At 34.6% G+C, this 24,698-nt stretch overlaps 2 non-coding genes across 2 annotated transcripts; one reads left to right on the forward strand and one right to left on the reverse strand.

The window, feature by feature from the left end:
* Positions 1-5,714: 5,714 nt before the first annotated feature.
* Positions 5,715-5,796, forward strand: TRNAS-UGA. Its single transcript has one exon. It is a non-coding gene; the product is annotated as a tRNA-Ser (tRNA).
* Positions 5,797-12,849: 7,053 nt separating this feature from the next.
* On the reverse strand, positions 12,850-12,951 carry LOC114170912. The gene has a single exon (XR_003601266.1). It is a non-coding gene; the product is annotated as a small nucleolar RNA R71 (small nucleolar RNA).
* Between the last annotated feature and the right edge of the window lie 11,747 nt (positions 12,952-24,698).

Consider the following 24,698-nt stretch of genomic DNA (forward strand, 5'->3'; position numbering starts at 1 on the left):
TAAAATGACACATTTTATACCATGCCACAAAGTAGATGATCCCAGCAACATAGCAAAGTTGTTCTTTAGAGAAGTGGTTCGCCTTCATGGATTACCCAAAACAATTGTGTCTGATAGGGATGCTAAATTCCTAAGCCATTTTTGGAGGACCTTGTGGTCTAGGCTAGGAACAAAACTTTCTTTCTCTACCTCTTGTCACCCACAAACTGATGGGCAAACTGAGGTAGTCAATAGATCCCTTTTCACATTGCTTAAGGTTTTGCTTAAGGGGAATCATAAATCTTGGGATGAGTATCTTCCCCACATTGAATTTGCTTACAATAGAGTGGTCCATAGCACCACCAAACTCTCACCCTTTGAGGTAGTTTATGGTTTTAACCCTCTCACACCATTGGACTTATTACCTCTTCCAACTTCTTTTGATTTTGTTCATAAAGAAGGGGTTTCTAAGTCCAAGTTCATAAAAGAATTTCATGAGAAGGTTAAACACCAAATTCAAGCCCATAATGAAAAGATTGCTCATTCTAAAAACAAGGGCAAGAGAGTTCGGTCTTTTAATGAAGGAGATTTAGTTTGGTTGCACTTAAGGAAGGAAAGATTTCCTAATATAAGAAAATCCAAACTTAGTCCCCGAGGTGATGGTCCATTCCAAATCATCAAGAAGATCAATAATAATGCTTATCAATTGGATCTTCCTCCGGAATATGGTGTGCATCCTACTTTCAACATTACTGATTTGGTTCCTTTTGCAGGTATTTTTGATGAAGAGGGTGACCACCAAGATTTGAGGGCAAATCCTCTTCAAGGGGGAGGGGATGATGTGACCCCAACAAGCCCAAGCTCAAGTGCATCAACAAGCCCAAGCCCATATCAAGGCCCAATCACTAGAAGCATGATGAGAAAGATTCACATGGGCCTCTCACAAGATGATCAAGTCAATCATGGGCTTTTTACATTATTTGCATGGGCTAAAGAAATCTCTAAAATATGAGATGATGCTTGAAGGAAGTAGTCTAGATTTAAATTGGGCCATTGTTTAGGCTTTGCTTTCAATAAAAGCTAGAACACTTGTTGGGATCATTTGGGCCGAGCCCAATGTGCTACCATTGGCCGAGAGTTACTAGAGTGGCTCTCCTTTTGGATGCAAGCAAAGCATGAACTAAGCAAGGAGCATGTGATGGAAGCATGGTGCGTGTGACTTAGGCAAGGAGAGTGTGATATGCCACTTGGCACCATCTAGACTCATCTACTACATCACATGGTCTATAATCAAGTTTCTTCTCCAAGCTACATTTGCATTTCATCTTTGTTGCATTTTCTTTTCATTTGGCCGGCCATGTGCCTATACATAGAGCCACTCAAATCTTGTAATGGTTACTCTTGAATTGCTAATAGATGCTAGTGTTTGAGATCACTCCACACTTCTATTAATTTGAGAGCACACATGGCTAACCTTCTCCTTCATCTCCTCTAGCCACCTTCCATACCATAGCTCCACTTCTACTCTTCATCTTCACCAAATTCTCCATTTCCAAGAGCAACCTTTCTCTAATTCTCCAAATTCCGCTGCACTTCATCTTCTCCTCAACATTCTCCATGGATTTCCTCCCTTTCCTACTCCAAGGACGTCCATCACCTAGGATTGGCATCTCATGATCATTTCTCTTGGATCCCCTAAAAGGTCGACTCTCAACCTTCTTCACCTTTTTTTTAGATAGGTACTTGTTTAACAACCCATCCCCGACCAAGTGAGCTAAATATTGCTTCATGGAGTAGCACACATTGGTGTCATGTTAGGTGTGTGATGGAAATCACACCATGCCTTAACATTCTTGCCTAGGGAGTGAGTTTTCTTCGCTGGAAGTGAAGGTGTTTCACTATGCTCGAATCATTCAGCATGATAGACTACGATGTTGAGAGTGCGAGACACTTAGGCGTCGAGGGCCATTTCTTATTTCCTTCTTGTTTTCTAGCCAAGTAGGGCATGTACCTTCTCTCTCCTCGCTTGTGTGATATGTCGATCTCTTTTATCGAGCGCCTAATGTCTTTTCCTTTGAGCTTGACCACTAATTGTTTATACTTCGCCCTTTTCTACCTAATTACTTCTTTGACCTCAATGTGTATTGGTACCCGACTGCACACCTTGGTCAGTGACACGGTTGGGTTTCAAAGCAATGATTCGTTGAAAGAGTTAGCTTTGAGCCCCTTGACAAAGGTGTTAACCATCATTTCAATGCTTGGCAATATCAACTTCATACTAAAATAGTATAAGCGGTTTAGTTACCCTTCTAAGATTCATCCACTCGTTGTTTTAAGTCAAACATGTCGGTGGTTTGGGAAGGCTTCCTCTAGTTGGCACTAAACCGGTCTAAGAACATCTGTGAAAGTATAGGGAACAAGGGGATTGTGTCACTAGGGATTTTGCTTAACCATTACAATGAAGTTCTTGTAAATGTACCGACAAACATTTTACATCGGTCAGTGTCCGACCCTCCTGAGATTACTATCTAGGCTTTAAAGGCCTTTAGATGGTTCTTAGGGTCAACATCCCCTAAGAAAGGCGCCACTTTAAGAACCATGAGGTTTGTGGGCATTTGCTCCCGCATCACGACAACTATGAAGGGGTGATTTTCCTACTGTTCAGCGGTCTCCCCTCGTGTGGTTTATTCCTGATACTTTCCTCGGCTTTGGATCCACTAACACAACTCCTAGTTAGTCTGCATGAGGTTCTCCTACTACTGGATAACTTCTTCTGTCCGGACCTGAATTTCCTCTACTTCTTTCTGCCAGCGTTCTCGCTCCTCCTCGGATTCCCGTTGGAGTTCCCAAAATTCCTCCTAACTCTTTCTTGATCATCCTCAATGCGCTTGTGTACCACTTCGTTCTCGAGACGAAGCTCTTCATATCCCTCTGAATTTGTTCTATGCCAAATGCATTAACATTATTATTGTTGTTGATATGTCTTGTGAACATCCTAGGGTAAGGGTTACTTTATGTGAATAGTGGGATCACGTTTGACCAAGATCCCATGGTGGGCGCTAATTATTCCGGCAAGAAATCGTAAGTTTCTCAACTTAAAATATATAACAGATATCTTGTATGCTGACAGATCTTTTCTTTATTAGAAGAGAGAACATCGAGTATGCCAAAAAAATTGTGTATCCCTTGGCCAGAGGAGTATTTGTTGTATTTATAGAGGAAAAACATTTACATAGGATATTTCTCCTAAAATATGTGCATTTGATAGTTACAACAATCCGGTAATGCTAAAACTATTCCCATGCCTTCATCTATCTTTTCTTTATCCTCCCGAAGGACTTTGGAATGCGTTGGTGTTTACATGTTTATGATAGCTCAATTAAGTTGACATGATATGATTTTAAGTTCATAAAATGAACAGAATGGAGAAGTGCCAACATCACAAGGAAGATTAATTTGACATATATCTTGTGATATTTCTGAAAACAATTATGAAATGGTTGTAAAATTAATCAATTTTATTAATAAGTATAAATAAAACATCACTTTAAAGATATATATTTTCTATAACGATTATTATACAACAAAATTATCCTTATTTGAATAAAATTATGTAGTGGTGGCAAAACTGGCCAGCCAAACCGTCATTGGTCCGTAAAAAATTAGTTGGGTTAGACTAACCGGTCAAACAAAAACTAGTCACACCTTGCCACACATAGGATCCATTGGATCGGGCTAGCCCATCACCTTTTTTTAATTTATTTTCAATTTTTTATTTTTAAAATCATTTCTATATACATATAAATGAATATTAAAAGTATATTTAATCATATAAAATATTTTCTAAGCTTTTAATTGATTTGTTAATGTTTTTAATTAGATAAATTAAAATACATTTACATGTTAAATTACTTTATTATAACTAATAATTGAAGGTTAATTTGTAAGTGTTAATGATTTAAATTACAATATTATTATATACACATACCTTTAAAAAATATAATATAGAAAAGTTAATCTTTTAAAGTATTTTTTACTTTAATTTTTAATTAAAAAAATGGATCAATGGACTGAGTAAAACTAACCCATATTTTAACCCGTCATATTGAGGACGAAACGGATCAAGACAAAATGGATTAACAAGTTGGAATTTTTTCAGCTCGTCCCATTTTGGATGGAATGACTGGCCAATCCAATGGATCCACCCCGTTTTACCATGTATGTCATCAACCTTTAATTTATTCCATTGTTTAATTCCTCAAGTAAAATCACTTAAATCTCTTAAATTTCCTACCAATTCTTTGAATTAACGTTGTCAAGACTTGCATTAAGAAATGGGTTTAAAAAAATAATTATCCTCTTTAAGTCATTCATTGATTTCTCCAATTCACAATCGAAACGACAATTGAATAATTAGGATGGAGTGATTATGGAATCATACAAAAGCAAACATTAGTTGACACTAACACTGTTATTAAATAGCAATAATAGTTTAAATAGCTAGCATGCCATACATAGTATAAGGAGAAACGAGGAAGGAATTCTATTTTGAATTTTATAATTGCTAATCAATAACTAACTCTATGTAAACCTTAAGCTTTTGCTTTTATGATGCTACCACTAAACCAAACAAAATTGTTGTAATATATTTGAAAAAATATTATATAAGAGATATTTTAATACTTTTGTTACTAAATCAAGTCAATCACCTCTAATTTTTATAAGACTATTTTAATTATTCATAGAATATCAACACATGTACCAAAAGTATAACCGTTGTAGACCTAAAGTGTTTATGTATGGACAATGTTAGATTATTATGGGACTTAAACTTTATCTTATCACAATCTTTAGACTTCTCGGATGGATAATCTATGGTCTTGTTCATGATGCCTTCATTACCGGGCACTTAGTGTAACATGAGGGGTTACCTGCAAAAAAAGGCTCTGACGATCAAGTCAGCAAAGGCTCTCAAATTCAAATTTTAGATTATGCACTAATGAAATACATACCTCGAATTGATGGGGTCCACTCTTATTGATAAAAGACTAATCTCATTCACCTTAATTAAATCATGGGCTAGACTTTGATTACGTTCATTTTGGCCCAACTCTATTGGGTTTGTTTGGACTTTATTGGGCCTAGGTTGCAGGCCCATTATTCTTTTAGAGTGTTTAGCTACTTTTTTCCCAAAGTTAGAAAAGGCGGCATGCCAAACATTATTGCCCCATATATGTTTTTCATGGACATGGCTGTTTAGTGTGTGTACCCTCTATATATTCGAGGAGACCAGATGGTTGACCAGCTTTGCCGCTAAGTGGGTGAGTTGATTCATACAAGATGTAGTTAGCGGCCAGGTGCATTGTTACCCAGTATGTTGCTATGTATCCAATTATGGTGCGCGTGGTGTACATTAGGCTCAATGGTCAATTTAAGTTAGCGACTTTTGGGTTAACGACCTTTTAGTATTGCGGCCGATCTAACCATAATGGTACATAAAGTATATGAAGTTGTTCGTGCATAGATACCTTGATGCATATAAAATTGAGTCATAACCAATATTCTTTCATCATTGTGAATAGAAAGTGAGTCCCTTTTATTATCAATTTAATTAATTGCTGAGTGGCAACATCTTTTGAGAAAAATATCATGACATTGTTTCAATAATATATATTAATAAGATAATAATAATGCTAATTAAACAATTAAATGTAATAGTGATCACTTAGCAAAGGGTCGATATGTCCGAGTGGTTAAGGAGACAGACTTGAAATTTGTTGGGTTATGCCCGCGTAGGTTTGAACCCTGCTGTCGACGATAATTTTATAATTATAATATTATTACTTTTTCTTCAATATCAAATATTTAGAAAGAAATTATAATTGTATACTTTTTAAATTAGAATATCAAATAAAATTTCATGAGAATCATAACATTTATTAAATTTGTAAACATTAATGGAACATAGTTGACAAAATTAAAAAATATTTTTAATAAATAAAAATATAAAAAGAAAAAAAATATTCAAATTAATATATATTTTAAATGTCTATTTACTTCAATTTTTTAAATTCTAATGAATATTTTTTTTATACACTAATAAAAGTTATAATACATCACTTGATCAAAATCACACAAAGAACAAATAGTAAACTAATAATAATAAAATTTTAACATAAATATTGTATCTTTTGAACTTCAATATATCTTGGATGATGATAAAAAAAACTCATGGCAATTGCATCAATTTTTTCATATTATAGTAAATAAAATTTATTTATACAATTATAGTGACAAAATTACACTATGATTTATAATGAGTAGGGATGTCAAAAAGATCAATACCTACAGATATCCGCGGATAAAACCCACAATAGGTAGGAAATAGATATCTGCGGAAAACGGGTACGGTTATTTTTTATACCCACATGTTAACAGAGCGGGTACTAATGGTATTTGTACCCATGGATACCCGTACCAGCTATATTCTAATTTAAATTAAAAAAAATAAAAAATATGATTAAACATTAATACATTGATTTTGAATGGGGTACTTTATCAATTGGTTTTAAAAAATCTCCATTTGTTTATAAACTATCATTTAATACTATTTAAATAGATTATTTGCACTCTGGTTGAAATTTATGAATGTTTTGCATTGTATTTTTATATGAATTTATGGTTAAAATATATTGTTAAATATTAAATTTTTCTTTTGTAAATACCCACGGGTACCCATGAATATCTGTGGATATTAAAAAAATATGCGGGTAGCCGCATAACGAATATCCGCACGGATATTGGTACGGATATGGGACAAATATTTATCCAGTGGTTAGGGTATGAGGAAGCTACTACCCGTACCCTACCTGCCCCATTGACATCCCTAATAATGAGTTAGAAAAGTAAAATAATTATATAAAATATATTAGAATAGTATTCTACATGATAAAATAAACAACAAATAAAAATATTAAAAATTTATTAAATGTGTGTCTTATAAACAATTTGAGAGACTATTAAATGAAATTGCACAAAGAAAAACAAATGTATAATTAAGGGTATGATAAGATGAAAAATGCCTTAGAGATATAAGAAAACTTTTCAAATATCAACATAGTCAATGGTTAAGAAATAACGAAAATTGTTTTAGCGAAACAAAAAAGTTCTTCAAATGAAACAAAAATTACCAATAATATAGTAGAGAAGATAATATTTTTTATATTACGTAGTAAATGAAAGGTTTATTCTATTAAACACTTAAATTGAGAGTGTTAAGCATTCTCACGTGAAAGGAAAATATACAATAAATAAAAATATTAAAAAAGAATAGAAATATTGAAATGTGAGAAATAAAATATATTTAATTGACAAACATCATTTAAACATAATTGCATAAATGTTATGATAAGATTAAAAATATTTTGGAGATGCAAATGAATTTAATGACACACCTAACAATATATAAGTGTGAATATTTTAATAATTTAAATGAGGTGGAGATATGACAGAGACGAATATTATGGCGGGTGTGGGGATGAGGATGGGGCAAATATGTACATCCTTATACACATCCCCATACCCAATTGTAAAAGTTAGAAATTTTCCATACCCATACCTATACCTAGTCATTAGAGGGATTCCCCGTATAAACGGGGACAAGTTTGGGCAATACCCACAAGGACTAGTTTATTTTTCATCCCATCTTCGGTACCATTAATTCTAAAAATGCTAACCAATGAATATGTGTATTTTCATCAAGATGAAATCCACATAGTAGAATACAACAATCCAAAAATTAAAAATAACAATTTGGTTTGGATCAACATATTAAAGGTGGATATAAATTTATTTATTTAGGATTAATACAAGTTGTGGGAAAACAAAATTATAGATTAAGAGTAGTGAAACCAATATTAATAATATTAAGGGATATTAGGCTTAAAATGTTTACTGATTCAATAATAGTGATATTAAAAATTAATCTTCATTATGATCATGTCTTTTTCTATTGCAATCCAAAATTTTCTCAACATTAAAAATGAAAAACTAGCAATGAAATAAAATTATATGTACAAATTCCAAAGGAAATTATAAATAAATGTTAAGGTTCAACACAAATAATTTACGAAATTTATTATAAAGTTACAAACATAGACTATAACTACAAAGTACAGGTTGTCATGGATTGGATTTTTAATGATCCAATTCACATCTATTTTAGATTCAAATAATTAGGCCAGATTTTTGATCCAAATTCATTTTTTCAGTAGAACTAGTTTGGCTTTTTTTTAAATCCAGATCCAGATCCATATCCAAATATTTAGATCAAGTTCAAAATCCAGAATCCATTTTTTATAAAAGAAATTCATATTGAATTTTCTAAAACTTGTGTCCTTAGGGCCAACACGCAGAAATTCAACATAGGACGAATTTAGCTGACTTTCAGTCATGGTCGACTCAGTCGAATTTTGGTCGAGGCCAGCCAATTTTTGGTCAAGGTCGACTTGGTCGAATTCGGGCGAATCTTGGCTGAGGTTGACCCGACCAAATTCGAATGAATTTTGATCTAATGTTAAAGGATTGATCCCTACCAAGGATGATGGCCCATGGCATATGCTTAGAAGAAAGGAAGTTCCTTGATCCATTCCTTTGCTTTTTTTAGTTTAAAATTCCATTAAGTTGGCTTGGTTGACTATTTTAAGTTGACTTGTTGACCTTGACTTTGGGTTAACTTATTGACTCAAAGGATTAGCTTAACCTAAAGCCAACATGCTAATTCTAAATTAACTTGTATTTGTAGGTTCATTAAAAGGTCGGACAAGGAAGGACAAGTGGCCCATTTAGATGGCTTCTGAAGAGCACATGTGGAAGAATGAGAAGGAGCAAAGCTTTCTAGAAACATCTAGAAAGAGCATCCACCTTGCCTTGGCCAAGAAGGTTTTTAGAATGTGTCCATGTGCTCCTTTGCTGACCTACTTTCTAGACTCTAGATTTTGTTATTTGCATTATAATCCTTTTTAACTTATTTATTTTTGCTAAGAGGCCCCTAGACACTTCTATTTAAGGAGACCTCTAACACTTGTATAAGGGTTGAACATTTTGGAGAAATTAAACACCATTGTGTATCAACCATTGTGAGAGTCTTCCTCCCTAGGGAGTGGAGTTCTTTTAAGCCTTATCTTGAATCTTGATTCAAGTGGCGGCACACATCCACTCATCTTCAAGGTTGCCATGGCTTCTTCTAACCTAGCCTTGTAGTGGCGTGCTTCTCACATTTTTATCATTCATTTCCTTTCCATTTTATGTTTTCTTCTTTCTTTGTGTGTGTGACTTGGGTTTTACTCCTTTTATGTGTTGTCCACTCTTATTTGTTTTAAATCAATCCACTATTCTCTTCTCTAGAACCTTGGAAAGGAACCTTCACATCTAGTTAGCTTGCTAACTTAATGTCCAGTGGGATCCATTCCTTGGTTTTCTTAATCAATCATCACCATATTCAATAATCTTCTAAACGCGATAAGATAATCCTACATCATAGGCCGACTCAATCGAATATGTCTAAAATTTGGTCAGAATCGACTCAGTAAAATTTGTCCGCACACGATCGAATTTCAGCCTGGGACGACGTCACCAAATACGGCTAAATTTGGACCAAGGGCAACTCAGCCAAATTTCGGTCTAGGTAAACTCAACTCAATTCAGCAAAATTTTGGTCAAGGCCAACTCGACTAACTAAGACAAATTTCAGTTGCGATCGACTCGGTTAAAATGGCCAAATTTCGTTTGGGGCTGACTCGGTCGAATACGGCTAAATTTCATCTAGGTTGACTATGTTGAATATGGCCAAAATTGGGCCAAAGCCGACTCGACCCAATTTCGATTGGAGTAGACTCAACTAATTAAATTCGGCTGAATTTTGACGTAGATCTGGTAGAGGTGGTCGCAAGTTTTGCAATCAAGGTCGTCTAAGACGGCGTCGCCGAGAGGACGAGAGCTCGACTGCGCGCTGAGAAAGTTGTTCTAGATGTAGTTAGCAACTTGTGTTGCGTCGTCGGCGGAGCTGAGGGAGTACTTTGATGCGTCGTCGGCGAAGCTAAGGGTTGCAGTGGCTGGCTAGGTTCAGTTGCGGGGTCTGGCTGCCACCGAACGTGGACAAGAATGCTATGTTGATGTTGTCATTTTGATCCCAGTAGACAGCGATTCCTCCGGCGTGGGAGGGTTTGAAGAGAGAAATGAAAATGAGCAACATAGGGTTTTGAAAGTTATTTGTGGGAAGAGAGAGAGGAAGGAGTTGCAGATTGTTTGCGGGAAGAGAGAGAGGAAGGAGTTGCAGATTCGCGATGGGGGAAGTAGAAGGGTTCGCGAAATTGAAACCCTAAATAAACCCTATGGCTTCGGTTCCTCTAACAACCGAAGCCATATACCCCTTTTTGGCACCGGGTCTTGTTGGACCGAGGCCAAACACCTAACGACTACTTCACTTTTTTAAAAATGCAAACCCTTTTTCGCTTCAGGTCTTGTTGGACCGAGGCCTATAGCTGTCTTTGGCTTCGGGTGTTAGTTGAACCGAGGCATAAAACTTGGCTGGAATTGTAAAACAATCTGCATATAAAGCAAGGGAAAAAGGAAATTCTGCACTAGTGTAAATTCGGCTGAATTTCGGCCCGGGCCTACTTAACTGAAAACTGTGAAATTTCGGTCACGACATGCTCGGGAGAAACAGCCAAATTTGACTAGGGCCAACTCCACTGAATATTGCTAAATTTGGGTGAAGGCTGACTTGGCAAAATTTTCATCAAGACCGACTCAACTAAATTTGGTCGAATTTCAGCCAAAGCTGACTAGGGTGAATACGACCAACTTTTGGTCACTGTCGACTTAGTCGAATATGGCAAAATTTGTCTAGAAAGAGGAACATTTAATGAGTTCATGACCTTAATATATAGTAGTATATAGCTATGGAAGGAAGGAAGCTACTTCAAGTTCATCTTGTATTCATCATCATGAGCAACTAATTCCCTTATAGAGTGGATTGATTGTGTTCTTGTTTTACATGTTGGTTACTAAATGTGTATTTCACTCCCTAATGATTTGGCCAGTAAACATACCTCATTAACACTAGATGCAAAGACTTATGGTCTAGTGTTTAGATCCAATCAAGTCTCCTAATTCGTGGCATATACCAGAAATGGATATGCGGGTCTAGTTGGTTTAAAGAGGCTTGTTCTCCAAACAAGGTTCCTCCACTTGGATTAGGAAATCCTACATCTAACTCCTTTAGGTTCTCTCTCACAGACATGTGGTTAGATGTACAAGTAAGCGTACTTCCAAGAACACTAAGATAAAGAACACAATATATAGATAATTAAAGGGCGATACAGTTAAAGTTAAGAAGCCAAACTCGAGGAAAATTATAGACTATTGATCTTGTTACTAAATCCCTATGGATACAGCCTTGTTGCATTACACTTGACCCAATATGTTTTTGGAAAAGTTAACCCTTAATTGGGTGGCAATCAATGGATATACTCGTATAATGTGTATTGGTAGACTCATTTGATTATGATATCAAAGGAGTCGTAATTATGTATTCTGAGACTTGTCTAATAAGTAAATGGTCATACTCCTCTAATGTGTATTAATAGACTTGTCCAATCTATTATTCACATACTCATGTAATATATATTGTTAAACTCTTTTAATTAGTGTACAAACAAACTTTCTATATATATATATATATATATATATATATATATATATATATATATATATATATATATATATATATATATATATATATATATATATATATATATATATATATTGCAAGACTCATCTAACAACTGTATGCAAAGACTCGTTTAATATCTATGGCTATACTTATCTAATAATAATAACTGTATAGACAAAGTCGTCTAATGTGTAATACAAGACTTTTCTAACCAATGTATGAAATGACTCATCTAGTCACTTTATGCATAGAGTTGCCTAATGTGCATTGCAAGACTAGCCTAATAAGTGAATGGAAAAACTCGTCTAAATTGTGTTAATAGACTCATTTAAAATCTATATGGATAGATTCATCTAATATTTATTGCTAAACTTGACTAATTAGTGTGTGGACATACTCGAATAATTCGTATTGTTAGACTTGTATATTAAGTATATGAAAAAACTTGTCTAAGTTGTATTGCTAGACTCGTCTAATTAGTATGTGGACAAGGTCGTCTATGTGTATAACTAGACTTGTCTAATCATTGTATGAACATACTCATATAATGTGTATTTGATAAATGTCTAGTATTAGTTAAATTGCACATCATATAGACACTTATCGTGCATTAAATCAATGTAAAAATCATTAGAATTTCTCTAATTAAATATAAATACAAAATATGGTGAGTAAAAATTATAAAAAGTTGAATTTAATACATTTATGCTGTTTTTGCAGGTAAAATAAAAGGAAATTGAGAAGTTGGTGCTAAGTCCCCAAAAGTTCTAGGTCAGCCAAAAAGAGGAACTAAGAAAAGTTAAAATTGAAGCTTGTGGCTGAGCAGCGATATTGGTGTTGAGCACATTTTAAGAAACCTTTAATGCAAGGAAACATTAAGCTTCAGATTTGAAGTTGAGCATCAAAGGACAATGAAGACCCTTACAATCATCTAACAACTTTCTATGAATTATGTGGCACCATGGGAATATCAGGAGAGGATGGCGAGGCAGCTTATCTAAGATTATTTCCCTTTTCCTTCACTAGAAAAGCAAAAATTTAGTTGCAATCTCAACAAAATCAAAGTTTGGTGAATTTGGAAGATGTGGAAAGGAAATTCCTGACTAGATATTTCCTACCATCAAATACGTAGGTGCTAACTCAACAATTTCAACTTTTTCACAAGGAATTGATGAGCCCTCATGTGAAGCATGGGAGAGATACAAATCTTTTATCAGAAAGTGTCTAAACCGTGGATTGATTTGGCTAAGCTTAACATGTTCTATAGTGGACTAAGACCACAAACCAAATTGCTTTTGGATGCTTCTATTGGAGGATTCATGATGACTGAAGATATAGCTAAAGCAACATGATAGGAACCAACCACAAAAGAGAGGAATTCTGGAATTGGATACACAAAGTGCAATCTTAGCCCACAAGAAGTTGATTTCACAACAGTTGGAGGAAACCAAAAAGCAAATGACTAAGATATAGGTTGGAGTTGTAACAATTGTTACATCTCAACAACACAATTAATAGATAATTAAGGGCATTGCAGTAGAGTTAAGAGACCAAGTTCAATCCCAACACCTTAATCAACATCATCTCTCTCGAACTTAGTTTTAATCTACCTTTAACAATATCAGACCAAACCTTTGTTAATGTTTTATTGTCAAACTTGGATTAGATTATAGATTACTAATTTAGTTACCAAATCCCTATGGATACAATCTTGTTGTACAACAATTGATCCAATGCACTTGCTTGATAAAAGTTAGACCCTTAACGAGGCATAAAAGAATATTCCTAGAGTTATCCAATGATTGTATGGACAGAGTCGTCTAAGCTATATTGCAAAACTAGTTTCATCAATGAATATATAGACTTGTCTAATGTGTATTAATGAACTCATGTAGTATATATTGTTAGACTCATCTAAACAGTATATAGATAAATTCGTGTAACATATATTGTTGGACTCCTTTAATTAGTGCATGAACAGATTAGTCTAATGTGTATTCCTAAACTTGTCTAATCAATTTATGGATGACTTGTTTAAAAAGTTTTTTGCTATACTCATTTAAACAGTGTATGAACTGACTCATCTAATATGTATTTCTAGAGTCATCTAACCAGTTTATGGACATACTCGTTTAATGTGTATTATTATACTCGTTTAATCTGTGAATGAACAAACTCGTCTAATGTTTATTAAAGGACGCGTCTAAGTATTTAATGGATCTAAGGTGTTTTTCAAGACTCATCTAATTAGTCAACGGATAACTCATCTAACGTGTATTAATAGACTTTTCTAATTTATGTATTCAACACTACAAAAAAAATTGGTATACCGACGATCGATATTCGTCAGACCAAACCAAATTCGTCGGTAAACTAGTGTTTTCGAAAGATTACTAACGGGCACAAATTCGTTGGTAAAAGGGTCGTAGGTAATATTTACTGACGGATTATGCCCTTTGGTAATTATCAACAGATTTTGTGACTTGTGTAAGGTGGTGAATTTTTCGACAAATCTAACGACTCATTTATCCATCAGTATTTTGAATTCCATTTTCCAGTCCCAAATTTAGATAAACAATATCAGACCTGCAATGTCACATTAAGGTGTGGTGTGGGTACCCCAACAGGTGATAATGCCTTAATGGGTGCACTATGTGGTATTTGGTCAAGAACCCTTATGATATAGAGTGGCTGCTGTAACGTCCCTACTTGAAATAACTTAATTAAAATTAATAAATAATAATTGAAAATCAAACGTCATAATTTTATTGTTCCCAAATGCGAGAAAATTTGAAAATTATTTATCACGCTTAAAATTAAATAAACCAGTTTATAAATTGTATTACAAGTTCCAATAAATCGACTGAATAAAGAAAACATAATAAAAAATCCCTATCCAAAATTCCCATGCTAGCCCTCTCTCCATCTCTACGCATCAACAACATCACTTGGAAAATCATCTACTCCCGTGTGACACGTCACACGATCATCGTCAAACACAAACAAAAAGGGTGAGCTCATAAATAATTAACATATAATTTAATAAAAACAAGATAAACCAAACTATTTTATTCTATTTAGTTCTTGGCCAAAACCTTAATACCCCAAGGCTTTTCAACCTTTAATTCACACAATTAATTGACCATGGACTCAAGATATATGATGCTCCCACGAACTTGCTCGCTCGTGGTCCTGCCTCTATGAACCTCCCGCTCGTAGTCCAACTCTACGGACCTCCTCGCCCATAGTCCAACACACGTGATCCACTAGGTACGAACCTCCCCACTCGCAGCATGTCTTAAGTGTGAGAACATAACATACGAACCTCCCCGCTCGTATCCCCACAAGAGAGTATCAAGATATGAACCTCCCCACTCATATCATCATGAGTTCACCACCATCCATGAACCTACCCGCTCATGACACAACATTTCCCGATCAAAGTTTCACATCACAACATAATAACGAAAACAAGAAAACTTCTTGGCTACCTAGCGCTGCCTAGGCGCCACATGGCGACAATCCTGCATAGACCGCCTAGCGAGACATCCTCGTCACCAGGCGCCAAGCTATAATCAGACCCACTATTTTAGGGTCTATCCTTGGCGGGTCACACCTCACCGCCAGGTGTCACGCATTGCAGGGACACCTCTAATAGTCTTATCGCCTGACGGCCTTCACCGTGCCGCCAGGCGCTATACTAGTAGCGTGCCAGTTACTGGTTTAACACCATAAACACATATTTTTCTGACTTAATTGTTCATGCTTAATTCCAATTTATCAATCTACATGTCCAATCATTATGCCACACTCCATTTTTACATTACTACACCACATATATCTCAACTACTCAAGGTCAACATAGATTCCCTAAATTGCAACCATACCAACACTTTATTCCAATCAAGAATAACTCATATCCATAACTTATATATAGCATCATATCCCACAATGCAAAATCCACATTCATTATCAGTTTATCTTTCATTTTACTTGTAAAGCATCACAAAATGTATTAAAATCCACTTTTTATATTTTCTCATCACCACATTTCTAGGTGGTGGATGTTTTGCTATCAACTCCACCTTAGTTGGATCAATCTCTATGCTTTTTTCAAAAAATTTGTGACCAAGCACAATTCCTAATTTAAGACTAAATTGGTCTCCATGCATCTTCTTAATACCACATTGAGGTTTTCAAGGCAATCATCAAAGGATGAACAAAAAACAGAGAAATCATCCATGAATACCTCAATGCTTTCATCAATTAAATTTGAGAAGATGGAGAGCATACATAGGCCAAATGGCATTTTCTGTATGCAAAGATTCCAAATGGACAAGTAAATGCTATTTTTTCATGGTCCAATGGATCCACTATGATTTGGTTATAGCCTAAGTATCCATCTATGAAGCAATAGTATGCTTGTCCAGCAAGTCTCTCCAACATTTGATCTGTAAATGGAAGTGGGAAGTGATCTTTTCTAGTGGCTAGGTTTAATTTTCTATAGTCAATGGAAATCCTCCATCTTGTCACTGTCCTTGTGGGAATGAGTTCATTGTTCTCATTTTGTATCATTGTCATCCCACCTTTCTTAGGAATAACTTGCACAAGGCTTACCCAAGCACAATCTGATATTGGATATATCATTCTAGCTTCAAGTAACTTTTTCACTTCCTTTCTTACCATTTCCTTCATAATGGGGCTGAAACGTCTTTGAGGTTGAGTCACAGGTTTGTACTCATCCTCTATCAAGATTTTATGCATACAATTGGATGGACTAATACCTTGAAAGTCAAACAAGGTCCAGCCTATTGCACCTTTTTTAGCCTTGAACACCTCCACTAACTTGGTTTTTTCTTCACTTGTGAATTAATTTCTCAAAATCACTAATTGGCCAATATCTTTTTCAAGGAAAACATATTTAAGTTGGCCTGAAAGCTGCTTCAGCTCCAATTTTTGTTGCTGCACTTATTCTTCATTTTTGGGCATAAGTTCTAATATTAGGGCTGCGAAAGAGGAAACTTCTTTTGTTTAATTTAGATCTTCTATGAACTTTTGAACTTCCTCCTCCTGCTTAGCAGTCCACCCTTCTAATTGATTTGACCAAAATTTCTTAAGAGGGTCTCCTTCTATAGCTTTCTCTTTGAATTCTAGGCACACCTCATCAAGTGTATCCATTCTAAAGGAATCCTTTTTATCAAAAGGATGCTTTATGGCTTCAAACACATTGAATATGACCTCCTCATCTTGGACTCTAACTTTAAATTTGTCATTGTCAACTAATGACTTTAACTATTTTTATAAAGGGCCTTCCTAGGATGAGAGGTACTTCTGAATCCTCCTCCACATCCATAATCATTAAATCTACTAGGAAGTAGAAGCTATCTACTATGACCAACAAGTCTTCTACAATTCCATATATTTTATGGATATGTCAGTCAATTGAAGTGTCGTTTGAGTTGGTTGCACTTCTCCATCTTGAATTCTCTTCAACATAGACAAAGGCATTAAATTAATGCTTCCTCCAAGGTCTAGCAATGCTTTGCCTACTGTTAAGATACCAATAGTTACTAGCAATGTAAAACTTATTAGATCCTTAGAATTTAGAGGTAGGGATTTTTGAATAATGGCACTACAGTGAGCTTATAATACCCTAGTCTCCTCGTCTCCAATTCTCCTTTTCTTTGTGTGTAGATCCTTAATGAATTTGCCATATCTAGGCATTTGCTCCATAGTCTCTGTGAAAGGTACATTGATATGCAATCTTTTGATCATGTCTAGGAACATCTTGTATTGCCTTTCCTTATCCATTCTCGTTGGTCCATGAGGGTAAGGAAAACTTGTCACAAAGGGGCTTTCATATTCAACATCTTTCTATGTTCTTCCTTTTCTCTCCCCTTCTTTCTTTTCTTTCTCTTTTTCTTTTTCTGCACTACTATTTGCATCTAATCTAGTACCTACATCTACTTCATCTTTTTTTCTCAACTTCATCACTCAACTATGTTTTATCGTTCAACACTCTTTTTTCACTTAACTCTCTTTCTTTTTCACTCAATTCTATTTTCTCTTCATTTTCATTTAGACTTATTTTTTCCCTTCTTTCATTCTCATTTTCTTCACTCAAGTTGTCTCCAATTCCTTTTCCTATCACAATACCTTGCCTAGCTATGATAGATTTGCAATGCTCCTTAGGATTGACTTGAGTGTTAGCTGGAAATTGGCTTTCTTGTTGATCAGCAAGATGCTTTGCAATTTGGCCAACATACACTTCTAGATTTCTAATGGAGGTCTATGTATTCTTTTGAGTTGTTGTTGAAACTTGAATGAATTGAGCCAGAGCATACTCCAATTTGTTCAATTTGTCATGTTGGAATGGTTGTTGGGTTTGATAAGGTGCTTGCTGATTATGAATTTGTTAATTTCCAACCTATTGCCTCCATCTAGAATTGTGGTATTGATTGTTCCTCCAATTTAAATTCTGGTGGAAGTTGAAATTTTCTTATTTTCTCGAGCCACAATGAAATTTCCCTACTCTTCTTGGATAAATTCAGTTGTTGAACATTGGCCACTAGGGTGATCACCGACACAAAAATCACTCCTCAAAATTGGCTGAGACGTGCTAATTGTTGCTACACCAACCTGCATCTTAGTCATTTGCTTTTTGAGCTCTTCCATCTTATGTGAAATCAGCTTGTTTTAGGTTAAGATTGCATTTTGTGTATCTAGTTCTAGAATTCCTCTTTTATGTGGTTGGCTTCTATCATGTTGCACTTAGTGGTCACTTATTGATAAAGACTTAATAATTACAATTGCTTCAACCACATCTTTAGTCATCATCGATCCTCCTGCAGAAGCATCCAAAAGTAGTTTGGTTTGTGACCTTAGTCCACTACAAAACATGTTGAGTTTAGCCAAATCATCAAACCATGATTTAGGCATTCTAAGAAGAGATTTATATCTCTCCCATGCTTCATATAAGGGCTCATCTATTCCTTAAGAAAAAGCTGTAATTGCTGACTTGGCACCAACATATCTTAATGGTGGAAAAAATCTAGACAAAACTTTTCTCTCCACATATTCCCAATTCACTAAGCTTTGGTTTAGTTGAGACTATAGCCATATTTTGGCTTTTCCAATTAAGGAAAATGGAAACAATCTTAAATATGTTGCGTCCTCATCCTCTCTTGATATTCCCATGGTGCCACACAATTCATAAAAAGTTATCAGATGATTGTATGGGTCTTAATTATCCAATCCAGGAAACTAATTTGATGTTATAAGTGACAATAGGGCAATATTCGTCTCCACTTTTTTGGTAGGTCTAACAATGCTTGAAAAACTCATTGGCCCAACACACCTAGTTCTATGGCCTTTGTCTATGGAATTTTGATCCAAAACCAAAAATCCCCAAACATTCAAACCCTAATATTCATACGTGCTAACTTTCATCCAATTAATTCAATCCATCGCGTAATTTGACAATTAGTAACTTTCTGCAATCCATTTTCATGCAAAGATCCATTTCTCCCCAATCAGTATAACACAAAACGGGCAGAAAACCCAAGTTGAGCCAATTCCGCTCACGTCACCTAGCAGGTGTTCATCGCCGCTAGGCGGATCATACCAAAAATCTAGAAATTGGGTTGGAAAAGTTGTGTCATATGGCGTTCATTTCATGTTGCTAGGCGATTTCCGGTAGAAACCCAAAAAATAAGAACAATCATGTGTGTCGCCTGGCGGGTATTCAACGTCGCCAAGCGGTTTCTAGAAAAATTCTCAAAACTCAAACAATATATAGGCAAGCAATATTTAACAATCCAAACAATCAATTATGTACTGAGAATTAACACCAAATATACGGGTCAACTCTCCTAACCTTGTTTCCTAGCTCAAATTTGCACTCTTTAAATCCCTTCATGATAGCAACATGTTCCACTCCCTTGCTCCGAATAAATTCCCCTTCAATTGACCTCCAAATCTCCTCTCAACCCTCTTTTTTAGTGTAGTTTTTTTGGGTTGATCAAAAGGGCACTCTCTTACCTTATTTTCACTTTACCACTCTCCTATTAATTGCCTTAATGAACAAAATGAAAATTACATTAAATTAAGCTTAATGGTCGTTTTAGGATAGATTTCCAGCCTTCCTAGCTGTCGTCTGACGGCTAGGATTTTCTGCTCCTTCACATGCATGCCAAAAAGAAATTTGGAAAAAATGAAGTTTATTTCGTACAAGCCCATATTCGATCACACAACCACCCAATTGTTAAGTCAATACACAACCAATTCATGTTTCATGATAATTTCTATACCTCTAGTATTACATTATCACACATCATGATCACGCATATTATAAAAAAATAATAAACAAGTAAAATAACAAACAAATAGCATACACAAGACTCGAACACAAATCCTTTCATAATAACCAAGTACTTTCAACTATATAAGCTAGTACTATTCCACATTATACATTCTAGCATTAAATTGGATAATGGTTCCTACTACCCGCATTTATTAAATAATTATTTATTTAATTATTTAAATTTCTCGTGTCTTACACTCTAGCCTTGGTGACCTAAGTTGAGTAGTATGTGATGTGAACCACATTTGCACAAGGACTAGCTTAGGATCTTTAAAGTTAGGACCTTGTAGCAAACTTGGAAATTTAGTAACAAATATGGATTTGAAAGTGGTTGAAATTCTAGTTTGGATAGTATATTAGAACTCTAATTGAGGTGATTCTAAAGTGACATGAAAGTTAATGTTTTGAACTTTAATTTAGGCTTAAAAATCACTAATTTTGGGCAAGTAGCATGAGAGTTATGACCATAAAATAAATTTGGGCAGAATTGGGTTTTCTAAATTTGGGTGAAGAATAAACAACAATAGGTGAATATGAAAGGTGGAAGGAAAGAATCACTCTTTCAAAGCAATGAACCATATAGAGGATGGGAAAGTCCTTTGATACAGCCAAGGGGTTTATAAATCACTCAAGAACTTAGGAGAATCATTTTCACTAAGATAGAATATATAAACTCTAATATTAACTTGGCTTATTGACGAAAATGGTTCAGTTTATATAGAAGATTTAACAATCAGAATTACAAAAGATCCATTAATTGCAATTACATCCCACTTAAGCTAATAATAATTCCACTACTTAATGGCTAAATATAACTGAAGTTGTGGTAACCAAAAGTCACCCAAAAGCATTGAGTATGCATCCTCTTGATCTCCTAAAGGCTGATGACTAAGTTATCAATTGGGCCCTTATTACACCTTGAAATAAAACCAAACTAAAGCCTATTAAATGAGTAACCCAAACAATAATTTGGTCAACCAATTTTACAAAGGACTAGGCCATTATTTAAACAAACTAATAACTTAAAAACCCTACAGCAAAGTGGTGTGTTAGTCCTCTCCATTTGGGCCATGTTGCAATTCATAACCTTACTCTTTTCTCCTTGAAACTTGGGCTTGTATCCAAACAATATGGATAACCCTTATTGAAGATCTCCCTTTGATTTCCTTGCTCTAGCGCTTGTCATAGGTCTTCCAAGTCCTTCAAGTGGATCCTTGCCTTGCTCGTTGTCATGTCCCCAATAGTATGGCATAAATTTGGTAGCATAACAATACTCAATTCAAAGGTCAATTTACATGGGGGAGACACCCCTATTTATATCCTACTAACCTAGAGGTGTCTCACGATAAGGAGAAGCAAAACCCTAATTCTACTCCTTGGAGAACAAGACAAACTCCTCTCTATTAGGAGGAGGACGCATGGCTACTACTAAGGAGAAATCATCTTTGTTAGGAGCTTTACACATGACCACCAATAAGGAGAAATCCTCTCCATTAGGAGCATGCCATGTCGTTGCTACTAAGGATAAATCCTTTCCATTAGGAGTATGCCATGCTACAAAGCTTTTCATGTTGACTTAAGGTCAACTCTCTCCAAAACCCCACATTACATGGCCCATGGTACAAGGCACAAATAAATATCCTAGACTACTTGGCCAATTATTCAACGCCCAAAACAAAACCCTATACTTCTAGGCCCAGAATACAAAGCCTAAGGAAACAAAAAAAAAAACTAATGGCCTATGATAATAAGAGTTTGCGCCCACCTTTCATAGATGACTCCAACTTTTCTTGTATGTGTTTGGCTAAGGTTGAGGTGTATACCATAACTTTTGTTTTAGAATATAAAGTCCTCACAACAATGATGTAGAAAATTCTAATTGTGAAGCTCTAAACCTAATGGAAAAAAGGTTTTCAAAGCTCCTTAAATATAAGAAGAGATCTAACCATAAATATTTTGTTTCAAAGAAACCTTATAAGAAGAAGGAAAAAGGAGCAACTCCTACATGCTTTGAATGTGGAAAACAAGGTCATATCAAGCCAGATTGTCTTGTGTTCGAATTGAAACAAAGTTGGTAGAAAAGAGAGAAGCCAACAAATACAATAAGAAAAAGGCATATATAGCATGGGAGGATATTGCTTAAAGTAGTATCAATGAGTCTAGTGAAAGCATAGAAGAAGAAATAAACTTTTGTTTGATGGCAAATCATGAATCATCCAACAAAAGCGACAATTAATGGATGCATTTAACGAACTGCATGAAGAAGCCAAAATTCTACAATGTTCAAATAATAGGTTTAAGGGAGGAAAAAGGTGGTGAGAAAATAGATTGAAGCAACTAGAAGAAGAAAATGAGAACCTTAAAACTTATCGAGAAGAACTAGAGATTATCTATAAAAATTCTGCTACCAAATGTGAAAATATTGTGCCTAATTGTAATAATTGTTAAAAGAAGTTGGAAATGATTAAATATCTAATTAAAAATCTTACTAAGTTGACATTAGGTGGACCAAATCTAGATGTTATTCTAAGTTCTCAAAGAAGTTTTATTAATAGCGAAGGAAATGCTCGAAGAAATGTTCTTAGTAGTGTTCTTGTTTCATTATAGACGAGTCTTGCTCACCAGCACCATAAACAATGAGAGAACGATGTACAAAGGACAACACTAAGGCATGACGGCGAGAGTAGCACCAAGGCTTCACAACAACAACAACACTAGGGCACGACAACGACAAAAAATAGGCAATGTAAGAGCGAGACGAGAGGAGAGAACTCTAAAGTGCATGAGTCTGGAGTAAGTGTTGCATGAATAAGGATAGAGAAAATTTTAAGATATTATGCTAGTTATAGGGTCCAACCAGTATAGTATCTATTTTTAAAATTAAAAATAATATCAGGAAGTTGTATTTTATAACAAAATTGTCATCACACAAATTTTGTATGTTAGTTCTAGGTGTAACCGGCATATAAACTCTTTTACTTTATTACAAAATTGTGAACACTCCATTTTTTTTTTGTCAGTTATAACTAGAACCAACAAACAAAATCTTCTATTATATTACAAAATTGTCATCGTGTCAATTTCCTATGTTGATTATAGTGATAACTAACATAAAAAGTCTCACTATAAGAAATTACTTCATTAGAGTCCAAATAAAACACATCCAAAACGAAAAAATGGAAGCTAATGTGTATGTTGTGCATCCGCTTCCAACCCATCCAATACACCACAAAGCTATCCATTTTTTTGAGTGGGCTGTCAAAGGGGAAGCTAAAGAGAGACAACTTAACCCACTCAAGATGTGACTCTTTTATTTTTTAAAAAGTATTTCTAGTAGCATGGGTCTGGCCCTCACTTTTAATTAAATATTTAAATACAAAAGCAGTAGTGTTACTTTTTAAAAATAATTTATTATAATTTTTTTTGAAACAATTTATTATTTTATTTTTTAAAAATAATTTAGTATGTTATTTTTTAAATAAGTTATTTGGGGAGCATCGTTAAACATCTCATTTGTTTATATTATTAAATTAATATGACTAACATTTATATTATTTATTTTGAATTTAATAAGAATAAATGCTAATTATGCTTTGTTCCTTTTATCTTATAATGGCTTGTAATCTTTATGGCACTTATAATGAGAAGAATAAGTACACCAAAATGCAAACCTTCTAGACAGGCATGTACCCATCCATACCAAGTTCTCTCAATTGAGTTTGTCAATGACTAACATCATGCTTTTGTGTCAACTTGTTTCATCATTATTTTTCAAACTTAAACCACTTCCAATTTGCATAAATTGCATAAACCACTTCCATTTATTTGCAATTGCTGAACCAAATGTCTCTCCAAAGGCGTCAACTACCCGGTTAGATATGAAGCAAAATTAAAAGCCAGAAAAGCATTGAATCATTTTATGCTAGATAAAGTTGAAAATGGAATGTGTAAACATAGAAATGAAGCAAAAATCTTTGGGTAGAATTATAAAATAAAGCGAAACAAAGTGTTCTTAGTTGCGAAAACCTGCTTTAATCATAACAATAAACTTGACAAAAACATAACGCAAATAACACATATAACAAAGAATACTACTTTCATCACCTCCACTCACATTGGTCAATAACCTAACAAAAACCTTTTTTATCCACAATAACCGTAACACAAACCACTAAAAATTAATACTTGATAATCAATTGGCTTAAAACACATGAAACCTTACCTTACGCTTTAAGGACAGCCAAGTAGCCTTTACCATCAATGCCAAATCACTCCTTCTCCACATCTAGAAAATGACGAAGTCCAACCCAAATGCATAACCCTTCAATACAAAGTAGTCTTATTAAACACTAATGATTTTAAACGCAATCATTATAGATTAGATTAGAAATATTTACCTTATTTGTGCTATTGTTACCTTAGATCTCAACAGTAGCAACGAGCTGTTAGAAAAATGATTACTCAAATAATACTATTAATAATAAAAATATAAAATGATATAATAATAATGATTAAATCAATAATAATAATAATAATATGACATATATATATATATAAAGAAATGAATATTAATCATACACCAACAATTATAATAACAATAAAAAATAAAAAATAAACAAGGAA

Source organism: Vigna unguiculata, chromosome 11, assembly GCF_004118075.2.
Source record: "Vigna unguiculata cultivar IT97K-499-35 chromosome 11, ASM411807v1, whole genome shotgun sequence".
Taxonomy (NCBI): domain Eukaryota; kingdom Viridiplantae; phylum Streptophyta; class Magnoliopsida; order Fabales; family Fabaceae; genus Vigna; species Vigna unguiculata.